The sequence below is a fragment of the Ranitomeya imitator genome, chromosome 4, assembly GCF_032444005.1.
Source record: "Ranitomeya imitator isolate aRanImi1 chromosome 4, aRanImi1.pri, whole genome shotgun sequence".
Lineage (NCBI taxonomy): Eukaryota > Metazoa > Chordata > Amphibia > Anura > Dendrobatidae > Ranitomeya > Ranitomeya imitator.
The window spans coordinates 682,212,237-682,232,984 of NC_091285.1; the positions used below are offsets into that span (position 1 = coordinate 682,212,237).

General features: G+C 48.4%; 2 non-coding genes across 2 annotated transcripts; both read right to left on the reverse strand.

The window, feature by feature from the left end:
- Positions 1-3,106: 3,106 nt before the first annotated feature.
- Positions 3,107-3,178, reverse strand: TRNAW-CCA (transfer RNA tryptophan (anticodon CCA)). The gene has a single exon. It is a non-coding gene; the product is annotated as a tRNA-Trp (tRNA).
- Positions 3,179-4,221: 1,043 nt separating this feature from the next.
- Positions 4,222-4,293, reverse strand: TRNAW-CCA (transfer RNA tryptophan (anticodon CCA)). Its single transcript has one exon. It is a non-coding gene; the product is annotated as a tRNA-Trp (tRNA).
- Positions 4,294-20,748: the final 16,455 nt, after the last annotated feature.

Here is a 20,748-nt window from a genome sequence, read left to right on the forward strand (position 1 = left end):
TTTTACTGTTTAGGCACATCAGGGGCTCTGCAAACGGAACATGATGACCGCAGACCATTTCATCAAAGTCTGCATTCCAAAACGTCACTACTTCCCTTTCGAGCCCCAACGTGTGCGTAAACAGTTTTTTCCCACATATGGCATACCAGCGTAATCATGACAATTTGGACAACAACTTTTGATGTCCAATTTCTCCTGTTACCTTTGGGAAAATTAAAAACTGGGGACTAAAATATCATTTTTGTGGAAAAAAATAGGATTTTTTATTTTCACGCCTGGGCATTATAAACTTTAGTGAAGCACATGGGGGTTCAAAATTCTCACCACACACCTAGATAAGTTCCTTAGGGGGTACAGTTTCCAAAATGGGGTCACTTGTGGGGGGTTTCTACTGTTTAGTCACATCAGGGGCTCTGCAAATGGAACATGATGCCAGCAGAACATTCCATCAAAGTCTGCATTCCAAAACGTCACTACTTCCCTTTCGAGCCCCAACGTGTGCCCAAACAGTAGTTCCTCCCCACATATGGGGTATCAGCGTACTCAGGACAAATTGGACAACAACTTTTGGGGTCCAATTTCTCCTGGTACCCTTGGGAAAATTAAAAATTGGGGACTAAAATATCATTTTTGTGGGAAAAAATAGGATTTTTTATTTTCACGCCTGGGCATTACAAACTTTAGTGAAGCACATGGGGGTTCAAAATTCTCACCACACACCTAGATAAGTTCCTTAGGGGGTACAGTTTCCAAAATAGGGTCACTTGTGGGGGGTTTCCACTGTTTAGGCACATCAGGGGCTTGCCAAACACGACATGGCGTCCGATCTCAATTCCAGCCAAATTTAGCTTGAAAAAGTAAAACGGCGCTCCTTTCCTTCTGAGCCCTGCCATGCGCCCAAAAAGTGGTTCCCCCTCACATGTGGGGTATCAGCGTACTCAGGATAAACTGGACAACAACTTTTAAAGGTCCATTTTCTCTTTTTACCCTTGGGAAATTAAAAAGATTATTGCTGAAAGATCCTTTTTGTGACTAAAAAGTAAAATGTTAATTTTTTCCTTCCATGTTGCTTCTGCTGCTGTTAATCACCTGAAGGGTTAATAAACTTCTTGAATGTGGTTTTGAGCACCTTGAGGGGTGCAGTTTTTAGAATGGTGTGGCTTTTGGGTATTTTCTGCCATATAGACCCCTCAAAATGACTTCAAATGTGAGGTGGTCCCTAAAAAAAATGGTTTTGTAAATTTGGCTGTAAAAATGAGAAATTGCTGGTCAAATTTTAACCCTTATAACTTCATTGAAAAAAAAAAGTTTGTTTCAAAAATCGTGCTGATGTAAAGTAGACATGTGGGGAATGTTATTTATTAACTATATTGTGTCACATAACTCTCTGGTTTAATAGAATAAAAATTCAAAGTTGGAAAATTGTGAAAATTTCAAAATTTTCGCCAAATTTCCATTTTTTTCACAAATAAACGCAAGTTATATCGAAGAAAATGTAACACTATCATGAAGTACAATATTTTACAAGAAAACAATCTCAGAATCGCTAAGATCCGTTGAAGCGTTTCGGAGTTATAACCTCATAAAGGGACAGTGGTCAGAAATGTAAAAATTGGCCTGGTCATTGACGTGCAAACCACCTTTGGGGGTAAAGGGGTTAATCACATTTTGGAAAAGATATAAACAAGGATGAATTAAAATCATCACATTTGGATTCATTGATTTCCAGTTTAAAACTAAATATCTAGTAATTATCCCTCTGCTCTTAGAAATTCAAAGAAGACAATGGCATGAGCAAAGTATTAGCTGTTCCCGGCATGGATTTTTTTATGTTTTGAACTCAATTCCCAAATGATATTTCTCATCAAAGTATTGTTGATAAGATATTAATCTATATCATTTAAATAAAAACCTTTTTAAACACTGCGCTGACACGTGAAAACAACGTTGAGCGATTCTATTGTCAGTAGGATTACTCAGTTTCCGTTTCAATCTTTACCCAAGCATCGATTAAGTTATGAAAAGATGAGTTAGTTAACCCCGATGTGATTTGAACACGCAACCTTCTGATCTGAAGTCAGACGCGCTACCGTTGCGCCACGAGGTCAGTTGAAAAGCATGTACGCCTAATATTTCTCATGAAAAGTGCACGAGATAATATCTGGAAGCCATCAGGAAACTTGCAACTTTTACTTACATTTTGGAAAAGATATAATCAAGGATGAATAAAGATCATAACATTCTGATTCAGGGATTTCCAGTTTAAAATCTAATAATAAACTCTCTTTTCTTACAAATTCAAAGATGACAATGGCATGAACAAAGTGTTAGCTGTTCCCGGCAAGGATTATTTTTTTTATGTTTTGAACTCAATTCCCAAATGATATTTTTCATCACAGTATTGTTGATAAGATGTTAATCTACATAACTTAAATAAAACACATTTTTAAACACTTTGCCTACAGGGGGCAACAAAGTCGAATTTTTCTATTGTCAGTGGAATTACTCAGTTTCCGTTTTCAATCTTAACACAAGCATCGATGAAGTTATGAAAAGATGAAAGAGCTTCTCGACCCTGATGTGATATCAGCACGCAGCCTTCTTTAATGGAGTCAGAGGCGCTACCTTTGTGCACAAGATCAGTTGAAAAGCATGTTTGCTCCAATACTTCACATGAAAAGTGCATGAGATAATATATGGACCCCATCTGGAAATTTGCTACTTTTAATCACAGTTTAGAAAAGACATAAACAGGGCTGAATTAAAATCATCACATTCGGATTCATTGATTTCCAGTTTAAAATTAAATATCTAGTAATAAGCCCTCTTCTCTAAGAAATTCAAAGAAGACAATGGCATGAACAAAGTATTGGCTGTTCCCGGCATGGATTTTTTTATGTTTTGAACTCAATTCCCAAATGATATTTCTCATCAAAGTATTGTTGATAAGATATTAATCTATATCATTTAAATAAAACACTTTTCAAACACTGCGCTGACACATGACAACAACTTTGAGCCATTCTATTGTCAGTAGGATTACGCAGTTTCCGTTTCAATCTTTACCCAAGCATCGATTAAGTTATGAAAAGATGATAGAGTTACTTGACCCCGACGTGATTTGAACACGCAACTTTCTGATCTGGAGTCAGACGCGCTACCGTTGCACCACGAGGTCAGTTGAAAAGCATGTACGCCCAATACTTCTCATGAAAAGTGCACGAGATAATATCTGGAAGCCATCAGGAAACTTGCAACTTTTACTCCCATTTTGGAAAAGATATAAACAAGGATGAATTAAGATCATGACATTCTGATTCAGGGATTTCCAGTTTAAAATTTAAAATCTAATAGTAAACTCTCTTTTCTTACAAATTCAAAGATGACAATGGCATGAACAAAGTGTTAGCTATTCCCGGCAAGGATTATTTTTTTTATGTTTTGAACTCAATTCCCAAATGATATTTTTCATCACAGTATTGTTGATAAGATGTTAATCTACATAACTTAAATAAAACACATTTTTAAACACGTTGCCTACAGGTGGCAACAAAGTCGAATTTTCCTATTGTCAGTGGAATTACTCAGTTTCCGTTTTCAATCTTAACACAAGCATCGATGAAGTTATGAAAAGATGAAAGAGCTTCTCGACCCTGATGTGATATCAACACGCAGACTTCTTTAATGGAGTCAGAAGCGCTACCATTGTGCACAAGGTCAGTTGAAAAGCATGTTTGCTCCAATACTTCACATGAAAAGTGCATGAGATAATATATGGACCCCATCTGGAAATTTGCTACTTTTAATCACAGTTTAGAAAAGACATAAACAGGGCTGAATTAAAATCATCACATTCGGATTCATTGATTTCCAGTTTAAAATTAAATATCTAGTAATAAGCCCTCTTCTCTAAGAAATTCACAGAAGACAATGGCATGAACAAAGGCTGTTCCCGGCATGGATTTTTTTATGTTTTGAACTCAATTCCCAAATGATATTTCTCATCAAAGTATTGTTGATAAGATATTAATCTATATCATTTAAATAAAACACTTTTCAAACACTGCGCTGACACATGACAACAACGTTGAGCTATTCTATTGTCAGTAGGATTACGCAGTTTTTGTTTTAATCTTTACCCAAGCATCGATTAAGTTATGTAAAGATGATAGAGTTATGTAACGATGATAGATGAAGTTATGTAAAGATGATAGAGTTTCTTGACCCCGACGTGATTTGAACACGCAACTTTCTGATCTGGAGTCAGACGCGCTACCGTTGCACCACGAGGTCAATTTAAAAGCATGTACGCCCAATATTTCTCATGAAAAGTGCACGAGATAATATCTGGAAGCCATCAGGAAACTTGCAACTTTTACTCCCATTTTGGAAAATATATAAACAAGGATGAATTAAGATCATGACTAGTGTTGAGCGATACCTTCCGATATCGGAAAGTATCGGTATCGGATAGGATCGGCCGATATTCAAAAAATATCGGATATCGCCGATACCGATACCCGATCCCAATGCAAGTCAGTGGGACCAAAATATCAGAATTAAAATAAACCCTTTCTTTCCTTGTAGGTTCATTCTACATGAAGGAAAACAACAAAGAATAATGCAGGATGTATTTGGGGAGGTGGCAGAGACATTAAAGTCATAGAGGTTTAGCGCAATCAAATAGAATAGCCTTTTTTTTTTTTTAAGACGTTCGTAGTGACTAAGATATTAACTATGTAACTTTTTTTTTATTTTGTCAGATATTGATGTTTCACTATTCCATGCCCTTCCCCTTTTTTTTTAAACTTTTCCCACACTTTCATCTTCATCATCATCATCAGCATCTTTGACATCAACTTCTTCACCTTATTCATCTTCTTCTTCATCTTCTACCAATTTTTTTTTTATTACATTCTTCATATTCATTTTATTCAACTATTATTATTCTTCCTATTCTACATATTCATTTTCTTCAACTATTATTATTCTTCCTATTCTACTTCTTCATCATATTCTCATTTGTGACAGGCATTTCCGTAATTGTTATCTATAAAAGTTTGAAGATTACACCTTCCGTTCTGCCAGTCACAAAAGTTAGATTTGTCCGCGTTCAGTTTGGCCTGCAGCATCAGGCTTTATCCAGGGGCACCACGAGGAGGAACGGATTCACCCCCATACACTGCTTAGTCTTCTTCTGCATATAATTTAGATAATATCTTTTGCTCTGATATTAAGTGTTATGCTTAATGTTCTTCTGCTCTTTGTTCTGCAGCCTTTTGTTCTTCTGCTTCTCGGTCTTCCATGTCGTCGTCTCCAGGGTCGTCGTCTCCAGGGTCGTCATCTACGCCGTCGTCGTCTGCGCCGTCGTCGTCTCCGCCGTCGCCGTCGTCATTGGGGTGGTCTTCCAGGTCGTTGACTTTAGGGTTTTCAACTTGTAAATGTAGCAGAAGGTACAAGAAGGCTGAGAAAATTCCAAGAACCAGCTGATGGAACTGGAACTCGGATGGTTACTAAGCAGGAGGTACCCGTGCTAAAAAGCACTACCAAGGACCGCCTGACGTTGGCGGAACTCGGATACCCAGAAGGAGGCACCTAAGCCAAAGGCTCTGCCCGGAACCAGCTGACGTTACTGGAACCAGGATGGGGAGCAGAAGGTACAAGAGCAAAAGACACTGCCGAGAACCAGCTGACGGTACTGAAACCCGGATGGGTAGCCGAAGGTCCAAGAGCCAATGGAACTACCGAGCACCAGCTGACGTTACTGGAACCCGGTTACTAAGCAGGAGGTACCCGTGCTAAAAAGCACTACCAAGGACCACCTGACGTTGGTGGAACTTGGATACCCAGAAGGAGGCACCTAAGCCAAAGGCTCTGCCCAGAACCAGCTGATGGTACTGGAACCAGGATGGGGAGCAGAAGGTACAAGAGCAAAAGACACTGCCGAGAACCAGCTGACGGTGCTGGAACCAGGTGGTGGACCCGAAGGTCCACAGGAGAGGAGAGAACAGCTAGGCCGTGAGGCAGCCGCAGTTACCGAACCCCAACAGTCCTACAGGGGGAGCTGGGCCTACTGGCAGTACAGAACCAGCCTTGACTACCAATTCACGCAGCCCACATAGGAAGCTCCTAAACTGGAGGCACCCTGGAGTTGGCTAACCCGACCGCACCACGACGGGGCAAGCATAGGCGTCTCAGTGAACTTGACACAACCCGGAAACAGCTGACGGTGCTGAAACCAGGCTTGGCACGAGGGAGTACCTGTGACAAAAACACTGCCGAGAACCAGCTGGCGGTGCTGGAACCCGGATGCGTTGCCCCAGTGTGCAAGAGCCAATGGCACCGAGGACCAGCTGACGGTGCTGGAACCCGGTTACTAAGCTGTAGGTGCCTGCGCTTAAAAGCACTACCAAGGACCGCCTGACGTTGGCGGAACTCGGATACCCAGGAGAAGGCACCTAAGCCAAAGGCTCGGCCCGGAACCAGCTGACGGTGCTGGAACCAGGTGGTGGACCCGAAGGTCCACAGGAGAGGGGAGAACAGCTAGGCCGCGAGGCAGCCGCAGTTACCGAACCCCAACAGTCCTACAGGGGGAGCTGGGCCTACTGGCACTACAGAACCAGCCTTGACTACCAATTCACGCAGCCTGTCATGATCCCAATGGCAGGGGATCACAAAAGGACAAGCACAAAAAACAAAACGAGCTCTAGGGTGATGGAAACTGAGCTTACCGCGATCCTGAACCTAATCACACAACTAGCAGTAGCCGGGGAACGTGCCTACGATGATTCCTAGACGTCTCGCGCCAGCCGAAGGACTAACTTCCCCTATTAGAAGAAACACAGACCTCTCTTGCCTCCAGAGAAACACCCCACAGAAATAGCAGCCCCCCACATGTAATGACGGTGAAATGAGAGGAAAGCACATACGTAGTTATGAAAACAGATTCAGCAAAATGAGGCCCGCTAAAGCTAGATAGCAGAGGATACAAAAGTGAACTGCGCGGTCAGCGAAAAACCCTACAAAAAACCATCCTGAAATTACTTGAACTCATGTGCCAACTCATGGAACATGAGGAGTAATATCAGCCCACTAGAGCAACCAGCAACAAGAAATCACATATCTGCAAGCTGGACTAAAACAAAAATAAAGCAAAACGTGGAACAGGAAAAACAAAAACTTAGCTTGTCCTGAAGATTACAGAAGCGGAAAGCAGAGGTAACAAGACACACTGATTACATTGATAGCCGGCGAGGAAATGACAAGAAAGCCATGTTAAATAGGAAACTCCCATATCCTGATAGAACAGGTGGACACCAGAGACCGCAGAGAACACAAGTCACCCAGTACCATCTGTAACCACCAGAGGGAGCCCAAAAACAGAATCCACAACAGTACCCCCCCCTTGAGGAGGGGTCACCGTACCCTCACGAGAACCACCAGGGCGACCAGGATGAGCCCTATGAAATGCACGGACCAAATCAGCAGCATGAACATCAGAGGCAACCACCCAAGAATTATCCTCCTGACCATAACCCTTCCACTTGACCAAATATTGAAGTTTCCGTCTGGAAACACGAGAATCCAAGATCTTCTCCACAACATACTCCAATTCTCCCTACACCAGCACCGGAGCAGGAGGCTCAAGCGAAGGAACGACAGGTACCTCATACTTCCGCAACAACGACCGATGGAACACATTATGAATAGCAAACGATGCCGGGAGATCCAAACGAAACGACACAGGGTTAAGAATTTCCAAGATCCTATAGGGACCGATGAACCGAGGCTTGAACTTAGGAGAAGAGACCTTCATAGGAACAAAACGAGAAGACAACCACACCAAGTCCCCAACACGAAGTCGAGGACCCACACGGCGACGGCGATTAGCAAACTGCTGAGCCCTCTCCTGGGACAACTTCAAATTGTCCACCACATGACTCCAAATCTGATGCAACCTATCCACCACCATGTCCACTCCAGGACAATCAGAAGGCTCCACCTGACCAGAGGAAAAACGAGGATGAAACCCCGAATTACAAAAGAAAGGAGAAACCAAGGTAGCAGAACTAGCCCGATTATTAAGGGCAAATTCGGCAAGCGGCAAAAAGGTAACCCAGTCATCTTGATCAGCAGAAACAAAACACCTTAAATAAGTTTCCAAGGTCTGATTAGTTCGTTCCGTCTGGCCATTCGTCTGAGGATGGAATGCAGACGAAAAGGACAAATCAATGCCCATCTTAGCACAGAACGTCCGCCAAAATCTAGACACAAACTGGGATCCCCTGTCAGAAACGATGTTCTCCGGAATCCCATGCAAACGAACCACGTTCTGAAAAAACAGAGGGACCAACTCAGAGGAGGAAGGTAACTTAGGCAAGGGTACCAGATGAACCATCTTAGAAAAGCGGTCACACACAGCCCAGATGACGGACATTTTTTGAGAGACAGGGAGATCCGAAATAAAGTCCATGGAAATGTGCGTCCAAGGCCTCTTCGGGATAGGCAAAGGTGACAACAATCCACTGGCCCGAGAACAGCAAGGCTTAGCCCGAGCGCAAACTTCACAAGACTGCACAAAAGAACGCACATCCCTCGACAAGGAAGGCCACCAAAAAGACCTGGCCACCAAGTCTCTAGTACCAAATATTCCAGGATGACCTGCCAATGCAGAAGAATGGACCTCGGAGATGACTCTACTGGTCCAATTATCCGGAACAAACAGTCTTTCAGGCGGACAACGATCAGGTTTATCTGCCTGAAATTCCTGCAAAGCACGTCGCAAGTCTGGGAAGACAGCCGACAAAATCACCCCATCCCTAAGGATACCAGTGGGCTCAGAATTTCCAGGGGAGTCAGGCACAAAACTCCTAGAAAGAGCATCCGCCTTCACATTCTTTGAACCTGGCAGGTATGAAACCACAAAATCGAAAGGGGAGAAAAACAGTGACCAACGAGCCTGTCTAGGATTCAGACGCTTGGCAGACTCAAGGTAAATCAGATTTTTGTGATCAGTCAAGACCACCACACGATGTCTAGCACCCTCAAGCCAATGACGCCACTCCTCAAATGCCCACTTCATGGCCAAAAGCTCCCGATTACCAACATCATAATTCCGCTCAGTGGGCGAAAACTTTCTAGAAAAGAACGCACATGGCTTCATCACTGAGCAATCGGAGCTTCTCTGTGACAAAACCGCCCCCGCTCCAATCTCGGAAGCATCAACCTCAACCTGAAAAGGAAGCGAAACATCTGGCTGACGCAACACAGGAGCAGAAGAAAACCGGCGCTTAAGTTCCTGAAAGGCCTCCACAGCCGCAGGAGACCAATCAGCAACATCAGCACCCTTCTTAGTCAAATCCGTCAAAGGCTTAACAACACTAGAAAAATTAGTTATGAAACGACGATAAAAATTAGCAAAGCCCAAGAACTTCTGTAGACTCTTAAGAGATGTAGGCTGCGTCCAGTCACAAATAGCCTGAACCTCAATAGTAGAAGGGAAAAAAAAAAAAAACTTCCTCAGACTACTTTTCCTCCTACTTCAGCCAATACGATTACCACTTTTGGGCCGGCTATACTGTCATGATCCCAATGGCAGGGGATCACAAAAGGACAAGCACAAAAAACAAAACGAGCTCTAGGGTGATGGAAACTGAGCTTACCGTGATCCTGAACCTAATCACACAACTAGCAGTAGCCGGGGAACGTGCCTACGATGATTCCTAGACGTCTCGCGCCAGCCGAAGGACTAACTTCCCCTATTAGAAGAAACACAGACCTCTCTTGCCTCCAGAGAAACACCCCACAGAAATAGCAGCCCCCCACATGTAATGACGGTGAAATGAGAGGAAAGCACATACGTAGTTATGAAAACAGATTCAGCAAAATGAGGCCCGCTAAAGCTAGATAGCAGAGGATACAAAAGTGAACTGCGCGGTCAGCGAAAAACCCTACAAAAAACCATCCTGAAATTACTTGAACTCATGTGCCAACTCATGGAACATGAGGAGTAATATCAGCCCACTAGAGCAACCAGCAACAAGGAATCACATATCTGCAAGCTGGACTAAAACAAAAATAAAGCAAAACGTGGAACAGGAAAAACAAAAACTTAGCTTGTCCTGAAGATTACAGAAGCGGAAAGCAGAGGTAACAAGACACACTGATTACATTGATAGCCGGCGAGGAAATGACAAGAAAGCCAGGTTAAATAGGAAACTCCCATATCCTGATAGAACAGGTGGACACCAGAGACCGCTGAGAACACAAGTCACCCAGTACCATCTGTAACCACCAGAGGGAGCCCAAAAACAGAATCCACAACAGCAGCCCACATAGGAAGCTCCTAAACTGGAGGCACCCTGGAGTTGGCTAACCCGACCGCACCACGACGGGGCAAGCATAGGCATCTCAGTGAACTTGACACAACCCGGAAACAGCTGACGGTGCTGAAACCAGGCTTGACACGAGGGAGTACCTGTGACAAAAACACTGCCGAGAACCAGCTGGCGGTGCTGGAACCCGGATGCGTTGCCTATTAAAGATTGTCTTCCTAGAGCCCCAACTAGCTGTGTTGGAGCAAAGGGTAAGCAGGGGGAGCAGAGTGTAGGCCGAAGCCTGCACTGGAGGCAGATTTGTGTCTGCGTTGCATTTGCAGGACACTTTGCCGGCTACACAGTGAGGGAACAGCTGGCATTGCTGAACCCCACTGACACAATGGCGGGTGTTTTTCTCTGTGCAGCTAGCACTTCCGGGCAAAAACTTGCGGTGTTAGAGCCCAGGGGCAGCAGGAGGAGGAGAGGAGCAGAGTGTAGGCCGAAGCCTAGTTGAACCAATTTCAAAGGAAACCTTTAACCCCCCTCAGGTGTTACAAAGTACAAGAGCCACACCTCGTGCAGCATTAATGCTGCACAAGTAAAAGGTTGCTCTATTAATTTGTCTACTTGCACACGCTGAATGAAAGACGTACACAATTTAGCCCATTCTACAGTCAAACTGTAGTGGAGGCGTGACTTGTCTTTTTAACGAGACGCAGAACAGGTGTCCCAAATAACGCCTTGGTGCTTGGCGCAGCTTCCTGAGTGTTGTTATTTGCTGTACAGGAGTCTGCGCTCTTGTGTTATCCCTTGGCAATGCCCTGTTAGCGCTGCCCGTCTTATGACCTCATTTCATGTTGGCCGGTGCGGTTAACGATGGCCATAAATCCCAGACCCACAGTGCCTTTTCATAAAGTCACACTGCGGTGCTGGGATTCGTGGCCTTGAGCAGTAAATAATTTCGCCGCTCACACATGTCCTTACACCTGCTTCAGACTGGGCTGCCTCAGCTGATCCCTTATCGCCTGCCACGGCCATGAGGCCGCACAGTCTGAAGAAGGCGGAAGGAGGGGAGTGAAGACAGGCGAAGATATGCACTGCTCGTGCCCAGCAATCACACCCTCGCAGTCAAAATATATGAGACAACGAGGGGCGTTGTGTCGGGCAGGGCGGACACACAGGCACAGGCAGCCAACCAATGATGTCAGAAGACGGGCAGCGCTAACAATGGGGGTGCTGCGTGTCATTAAAAAGGAAAGTCACACCTCAGGGACATTGTAATGGTCTCTAATGAGACACATTTTGTAAGTGTTGAGTTCCACGTGGGCAAGGAGAAAAAGTCAGCCACCTTGTACAAATGCAGCAGTACTGCTGTACAAGGTGGCTGTTATACATAGAAACACCTGGGGGTGGGGGGCAGGCTCCCTTCAATTTCAGTTCATGTGCCTGCGTGGCGTTTGCAGGTCACGTTGCCGGCTACACAGCAGGGGAACAGCTGGCGTTGCTGAACCCCACTAACACATTGGCTGGTGTTTTTCTCTGTGCAGCTAACACGTCCAGGCAGAAACTGGCGGGGTTTGAGCCCAGGGTCAGCAGGAGGAGGAGAGGAGCAGAGTGTAGGCCGAGGCCTGCACTGGTGGCAGCTTTTTGTCTGTTGTGCCAGCGTGGCTTGTGCTGGACACGATGCCGGCTACACAGCAGGGAAACAGCTGGCGGTGCTGAACCCCACTAACACATTGGCTGGTGTTTTTCTCTGTGCAGCTAGCACTTCTGGGCAAAAACTAGCTGTGTTTGAGCCCAGGGGCAGCAGGAGGAGGAGAGGAGCAGAGTGTAGGCCGAAGCCTAGTTGAACCAATTTCAAAGGTAACCTTTAACCCCCCCTCAGGTGTTGCAAGGTACAAGAGCCACAACTTGTGCAGCATTAATGCTGCACAAGTAAAAGGTTGCTCTATTAATTTTGCTCCTTGCACACGCTGAATAAAACACGTACACTATTTAGCCCATTATACTGTCAAACAGTAGTGGAGGCGTGACTTGTCTTTTTAAGGAGACGCAGCACAGGTGTCCAAAATAACACCTTGGTGCATGGGCGCAGCTTCCTGAGCGTTGTTATTTGCTGTACAGGAGTCTGCGCCCTTGTGTTATCCCTTGGCACTGCCCTGTTAGCGCTGCCCGTCTTATGACCTCATTTCATGTTGGCCGCTGCGGTTAACGATGGCCATATATCCCAGACCCACAGTGCCTTTTCATAAAGTCACACTGCGGTGCTGGGATTCGTGGCCTTGAGCAGTAAATATTTTCGCCGCTCACACACGTCCTTACACCTGCTTCAGACTGGGCGGCCTCATCTGATCCCTTATCGCATGCCGCGGCCATGAGGCCACCCAGTCTGAAGAAGGCGGAAGGAGATGAGTGAACACAGGCAAACATATGCACTGCTCATGCCCATAAACCACACCCTCGCTGACAAAATAAATAAGAAACCGAGGGGCGTTTTTTCGAGCAGGGCGGACGCACAGGCGCAGCCAGCTAACCAATGATGTCAAAAGACGGGAAGCGCTACCAAGCGTGGTGCTGCGTATCATTAGAAAGCAAAGTCACACCTCAGGGACAGTGGAATGGTCTCAATGAGACACATTTTGTACGTGTTGAGTTCCACGTGGGCAAGTAGAAAAAGTCAGCCACCTTGTACAAATGCAGCAGTACTGCTGTACAAGGTGGCTATTATGCATAGAAACACCTGGGGGTGGGGGGCAGGCTCCCTTCAATTTCAGTTCATGTGCCTGCGTGGCGTTTGCAGGTTAGATTGCCGGCTACACAGCAGGGGAACAGCTGGCGGTGCTGAACCCCACTAACACATTGGCTGGTGTTTTTCTCTGTGCAGCTAGCACTTCCGGGCAAAAACTAGCGGTGTTTGAGCCCAGGGGCAGCAGGAGGAGGAGAGGAGCAGAGTGTAGGCCGAAGCCTCCACTGGTGGCAGCTTTTGGTAAGTTGTGCCAGCGTGGCTTGTGCTGGACACGATGCCGGCTACACAGCAGGGGAACAGCTGGCGGTGCTGAACCCCACTGACACAATGGTGGGTGTTTTTCTCTGTGCAGCCAGCACTTCCGGGCCCCAACTGGCGTAGTTAGAGCCCAGGGTCTGCAGGAGGAGCAGAGTGTAGGCGGAAGCCTACTTGAACCAATTTCAAAGGTAACCTTTAACCCACCCTCAGGTGTTACAATGTTGAAGAGCCACACCTTGTGCAGCAGTAAAGCTCCACAAGTTAAAGGTTGCCCTTTAAGTTTTGCTCATTGCACACGCAGAATGAAAGAGGTACACAATTTAGCCCATAGAACAGTAGTTCAGTTCTGTATTGGAGGCGTGACTTGTCTTTTTAAGTAGACACAGCACAGGTGCACATAACAAACGCCTTGGTGCTGGGCGCAGCCTCCTGAGCATTGTTATTTGCTGTACAGGAGTCTGCGCTATTGTGATCCCTTGGCCATGCGCTGTGAGCGCTGCCTGTCTTCTCACCTCATTTCATGTTGGCCGGTGCGGTTAACAATGGCCATGAATCCCAGACCCGCAGTGTGTATTAAAAAAAATCACACTGCGTGGCTGGGATTCGTGGCCTTGTGCAGTAAATATGTTTGCCGCTCACACATGTCCTTACACCTGCTTCAGACTGGGCGGCCTCAGCTGATCCCTTATCGCCTACCACGGCCATGAGGCCGCACAGTCTGAAGAAGGCGGAAGGAGATGAGTTAAGGCATGCGAACATATGCACTGCACATGCCCATCAATCACACCCTAGCAGGCAAAATATATGAGACAACGAGGGGGGTTGTGTCGGGCATGGCGGACGCACAGGCACAGGCAGCCAACCAATGATGTCAGAAGACGGGCAGTGCTACCAAGAGGGGTGGTGCGTGTCATTAAAAAGGAAAGTCACACCTCAGGGACATTGTAATGGTCTGTAATGAGACACATATTTTACGTGTTTAATTCAACGTGGGCAATGAGAAAAAATCAGCCACCTTGTACAAATGCAGCAGTACTGCTGTACTAGGTGGCTGTTATACATAGAAAGACCTGGGGGGATGGGGCCAGGTTCCCTTTAATTTCAGTTCAGGTGCATGCATGGCGTTTGCAGGACACGTTGCCAGCTACACAGCAGGGGAACAGCTGGCATTGCTGAACCCCACTAACACATTGGCTGGTGTTTTTCTCTGTGCAGCTAGCACTTCCGGGCAAAAACTAGCGGTGTGTGAGCCCAGGGGCAGCAGGAGGAGGAGAGGAGCAGAGTGTAGGCCGAAGCCTGCACTGGTGGCAGCTTTTGTTCTGTTGTGCCAGCGTGGCTTGTGCTGGACACGTTGCCGACTACACAGCAGGGGAACAGCTGGCGGTGCTGAACCCCACTGACACATCAGCTAGTGTTTTTTCTGTGTAGACAACACTTCCAGGTGGCAACTGACAGTGTTGAAACCCAGGGAATCAAAGAGGAGCAGAGTGTAGGCCGAAGCCTGCAGTGGAGCAAGTTGAAAGGGAACCTTTAACCCCCCCCCCCCCAGGCATTTGTTGCAGAAAGAGCCATCTTGTACAGCAGTAATACTGCACATGGAAAATGGTGGCTCCGAAAATTATGCTCCTTGCAAACGCTGAAGTACACACTCATATAATGTGTCCCCTCACACCGTCAAACCATCCCGGAAGTGGGACTTTCCTTTGTCATGTGACACAGCACAGCCGTCATTCCAACCCCCTTGGTGCCGTGCGCCACCTCCTCAACGTTGTTTGGTTCTGTCACGGAACCCGCGCTGTAATGTTATCCCTTGGCCATGCACAGTTAGCGGTGCCCGTCTTCTGACATCATTTAGGTGTCAGGCTGGCAGTGCCTGTGCGTCCACGCTGCCCGAGATCCAACCTCGCAGTGTCATCTAATGTAATCCCACTGCGGGCCAGGGATCCATGGGCATGCGCAGTGCATATCATCGCCTCTCACTCACCTCCTTCCTGCTTCTTCAGACTGTGCGGCATCACGGCCGTGGCATGCTATTAGGGATCAGCTGACGCCGCCTAGTCTGAAGAAGCGTGAAGAAGGGGAGTGAGAGGCTAGTATATGCACTGCGCATGGCCATGGATACCAGGCCCACTGTGGGATCACATTAGACGACACTGCGAGGTGGGATTTCGGGCAGCGTGGACGCACAGGCGCAGCCAGGACGACAACAAATGATGTCAGAGGACGGGCAGCGCAAACTGTGCATGGCCAAGGGATAACATAACAGCGCAGGGTCCATGACGGAATCAAACAACGCTAAGGAGGCAGCACACGGTGCCAAGGGGGTAGCAATGACGGCTGTGCTGCGTCACAGTACAAAGGAAAGTCCCACCTCCGGGACGGTTGGACGGTGTGAGGGGACACATTACATGAGTGTGTAGTTCAGCGTTTGCAAGGAGCATAATTTCAAGAACGACCTTTTCCTTGTGCAGTATTAGTGCTGCACAAGGTGGCTCTTTCAGTAACAAACGCCTAGGGGGGGGCAGGTCCCCTTACATTTTAGTTGTGCCAGCGTGGCGGTCGCATGACACGTTGCCGGATACACAGCTGGGGATCAGCTGACGTTACTGAACCCCAATAACAGAGGAGCGACTGTTGACTGTGCAGACAGCACTTCCAGGCACCAACTGGCGGTGTTAGAGCCCAGGGACAGCAAGAGGAGCAGATTGGAGGTATTGCCGCACACACAGCTGGGGATCAGCTGACGTTACTGAACCCCAATAACAGAGGAGCGACTGTTGACTGTGCAGACAGCACTTCCAGGCACCAACTGGCGGTGTTAGAGCCCAGGGACAGCAGGAGGAGCAGAGGAACAGAGTGTAGGCCGAAGCCTGATTGGAGCAAGTTGAAAGGGAACCTTTAACCCCCCCCTCAAGACGTTTGTAGCTGAAAGAGCCATCTTGTGCAGCACTAAGGATGCAAAAGGAAAAGGTTGCTCTTTTAATTATGCTCCTTGCAAACACAGAAGTAAACACTAAAAATGTGTCCCTTTATACCGTAAAACCGTCCCAGAGGTGCAAATTTCCTTCGTAATGGGACACAGCACAGCTGTCATTCCTATCCCCTTGGTGCCGTGCGCTGCCTCCTCAGCATTGTTTTATGCTGTGACGGAGCGTGCGCTGTTCTGTTATCCCTTGGCCATGCCCAATTAGCGCTGCCTGTCTTCTGACATAATTTGGTGTCAGGCTGTCAGTGCCTGTGCGTCCACGCTGCTCCAGATCCCACCTCGCAGTGTCGTCTAACGTAATCCCACTGCGGGCCTTGGATCCATGGGCATGCACAGTGCATATCCTCGACTCTCACTCCCCTCCTTCCCTCTTCTTCAGACTGTGCGGTGTCATGGCCGTGGCATGCTATTAGGGATCAGCTGACGGCGCACAGTCTAAAGAAGGCGGAGGGAGATGAGCAAGAGCCCGAGGGGAAGATATGCACTGCGCATGCCCATGGATCCCAGGCCCACAGTGTGATTCAATCAGAAGACACTGCGAGGCGGGATCTCGGGCAGCGCGGCCGCACAGGCGCAGCCAGCCTGACACCAAATTATGTCAGAAGACAGGCAGCGCAAATAGGGCATGGCCAAGGGATAACAGAACAGCGCAGGCTCCGTGACAGCTTAAAACAACGCTGAGGAGGCAGCGCATGGCACCAAGGGGGTAGGAATGACGGCTGTGCTGCGTCATATTACGAAGGAAAGTCCCAGCTCCGGGACGGTAAAACGGTATCAGTGAACACATTTTATAAGTGTTAAGTTCTGCGTGTGCAAGGAGCTAAACTAAAAGAGCTACCTTTTCCTTGTGCAGCATTACTGCTGCACAAGATGGCTCTTTCAGTAACAAACGACGGGGGGGGACAGGTTCCCTTCCATTTAGGTTGTTGTGCCAGCGTGGCGGTCGCAGGACACATTGCCGGCTACACAGCTGGGGATCAGCTGACGATACTGAAACCCAATAACACTGGGTCATATGTTTTTACTGTGCAGCCTGCACTTCTGAGCCGCAACTGGCGGTGTTGGAGCCCAGGAATAGCAGTTCAGGTGGTAGAAAGATGAACACAGCAGGAGACCTGGATGACACCCAATTACTTAATCAGGCAGAGGAGTGGCAAATTCCTGCGAGATCCAGGCCTGGTTCATTTTCAGGAAAGTAAGCCGGTCAACGTTATCGGAGGATAGTCACATGCGACGGTCTGTTAGTACACCACCTGCGGCACTAAAGACACGTTCCGATAAGACACTAGCCGCAGGGCAAGCCAGCACCTCCAATGCATACTGGCTTAGCTCTGGCCATGTATCCAGCTTAGAGACCCAAAACTTGAACGGGGAAGAGCCGTCTGGGAGTACAGTAAGAGGGCAAGCCATGTAGTCTGTCACCATCTGACGGAACCGTTGCCTCCTGCTGACTGGAGCCGCCGGTGATGGTGTAGACATTTGGGGCGGGCACACAAAAGTGTGCCAGAGTTGTGCCATACTGGGCTTGCCTTGGGCAGAGGCACTGCTTCTGCTCCCTCTTTGGGCAGAGCCTCCCCCACTGCCTCGACGCACTGAGCTGCTTTGTAAAGCACTAGCAGCACTCCTCTCAGTTGGACTGGAGAAGATGATGGAATTCACCAGTGTGTCGTGGTACTCCCGCAATTTACGCTCCCGGGTCAACGCTGGGATGAGGTTTTGGACGTTGTCCCGGTAGCGAGGATCGAGGAGGGTGAACACCCAATAATCAGGCATGTTGAGAATGTGGTCGATGCGGCGGTCGTTTCTCAGGCACTGCAGCATGAAATCCACCATGTGCTGCAGACTGCCAACTAGCCCAGAAACGCTGTCCCCTGCTTGAGACATGATCTCTGCCCGCTCGTCATCACCCCACCCTCGCTGTACACACTGACCACTGGACAATTGTGTCGCTCCCTCCTCTGGACGGAGCTCTTCCTCCTCCATTGACTCCTCCTCATCCTCCTCACAAAGTGGCCCCTGCGTACCCCTTTGTGAGGAACCACGTGGCGCTGACTCTCCAGAAGCTGATGGAAAAGGTGACTCCTCATCCTCCACCTCTTCCACAACATCATCCCTTAACCCTTGCAAAGTTTGCTGAAGCAGGCAGATAAGGGGGACAGTCATGCTGACTAGTGCATCATCTGCACTTGCCATCCGCATGGAATAATCAAAAGGACGCAAAACCTGGCAGACGTCCTTCATAGTGGCCCACTCTGTGGTTGTGAAGTCTGATCGGCGCTGACTGCGACTTCTTTGCGCCTGATGCAGCTGGTACTCCATAACTGCTTGCTGCTGCTCACACAACCACTCCAACATATGTAACGTGGAATTCCACCGGGTAGGTAGGTCACATATGATGCGGTGTTCCGGAAGGCGGAATCGGCGCTGCAGAGCAGCAATGCGGGATCTTGCCAAGCTGGAACGCCGCAAGTGAGCACACTCTAGGCGGACCTTGTGCAGCAGTGCATCAAGATCCGGATAGTCCCTCAGAAAACTCTGCACAACCAAACTGAGCACATGTGCCAGACATGGGATGTGAGTGAGGTTGCCAAGGGCCAAAGCTGCCACCAGATTTCGGCCATTGTCACACACTACCATGCCTGGCTGGAGATTCGCTGGCAGTAACCACACATCGCTCTCCTGCTTGATGGCATTCCAGAGCTCCTGCGCTGTGTGGCTTCGATTCCCCAATGAAACTAGTTTCAAGATGGCCTGCTGACGTTTGGCCACGGCTGTGCTCATGTCGGTCATAGGTAAATGTTCACGGGTCCATGTGGAGGTGGACTGTGACGGCTCCTGCAGAGATGATTCTGAGGAACTTGTGTAAGAGGAAGAGTCAATGCGTACAGACTGGATTCCTGCAATCCTTGGAGTGGGCAGGACACGTCCTGCGCCACTCGCACGATCTGTACCTGGCTCAACAACATTAACCCAATGGGCAGTGAGGGAAACGTATCGCCCCTGTCCATGCTGACTGGTCCACACATCGGTGGTGAGGTGGACCTTGCTACTGACGGCGTTCAGTAGCGCATGTTTTATGTTTCCCTCAACATGCCTGTGCAGGGCAGGGACAGCTTGCCTGCTGAAGTAAAAGCGGCTGGGCACCTTGTACTGTGGGACTGCCAATGCCATCAAGTCACGGAAGCTGTCAGTCTCCACCAGCCTGAATGAGAGCATTTCCAGGGACAACAGTTTGGCAATGCCTGCATTCAGAGCCTGTGCTCGGGGGTGGTTGGCCGAGAATGCCCGCCTTTTCTCCCATGCCTGTACTACCGATGGCTGTAGAGTAGACTGGGAGTGTGAGGATGACTGGGAAGGTGGTGCTGTGGGTGGAATTACACAAGGTCTCTGGACAACAGTGCCAGAGGTTCTTCCATGGCGATCCTGGGAGGAAGCCAAACCAGCTGTGCGTGAGCTGGAGGAAGAGGCAACACGAGCTGAAGAGGTGGCAGCTGCCGCTGTTGGTTGGCCTACATCTTCAGTGTGTTTCTGTAACTCCACCGCGTGCCTGGTCCGCACATGTTTCCACATATTTGTGGTATTGAGGTTGCTGACATTTTTTCCTCTTTTGACTTTCTGATGACACAGCTCGCATTTGACAAAACAAATGTCATCTGCAACTGTGTCAAAAAAGGACCAGGCACTGCAAGTCTTGGGAGCGCCCTTTTTGGCTTTGGAAAGAGACAGGCTCCTAACGGGTGCCAAAGTGGAGGCTACAGGCTCCGCAGCCTTCCCCCTCCCTCTCCCTCTTTGGCCCGTAAGGGGAATCTCTTCCTCAGAGCTGCTCCCACAACCTTCCTGTTCCTCACGCCACGATGGGTTAACGACCTCATCATCTCCACTACCCTCTGCCACCAAATGCTCCTCCTGGGTAGTCTCGCCAGCACAGTGCGCACCAGAAAGCGGCACCTGAGTTTCATCATCAGATGCGTACTGCGCTGTGGTCACCGCAGGCACTGGCCCACCCGCCTCTTCAGAGTCAGAGAGACAAAGCTGCACACTGCCTCTTCTTCCATTTCTCCAATGCTGCTTGGCTGGCCCCCTGTTTCCAAGCCAAGAGATTCAGAGAACAGAAGTAGAGACGGCTCCTGTCCTGGGCTCTCTGACTGCCTGGCCAATTTGGCAGGTGGTGAAGAGACAGATGGCTGCTCTCCAGTGCTCTGTGCCTGAGAGGATGTGGCACTAACTGAAGTCGATGCCGAGGCGTTAGCTGCCATCCACCCAACAACGGCTTCAATTTGATCTTCACGCAGCAGCGGTGCACGGCGCTCTCCGACAAAGCTGCGCATGAAGGGCTGTTCCCTGCTGAAACTGAGTGACGACGAGTCACCGGTGCCCGCAGCAGGCACAGAATCACCACGTCCTCTCCCTGCTCCTCTCCCTGCTCCGCGCCCACGCCCACG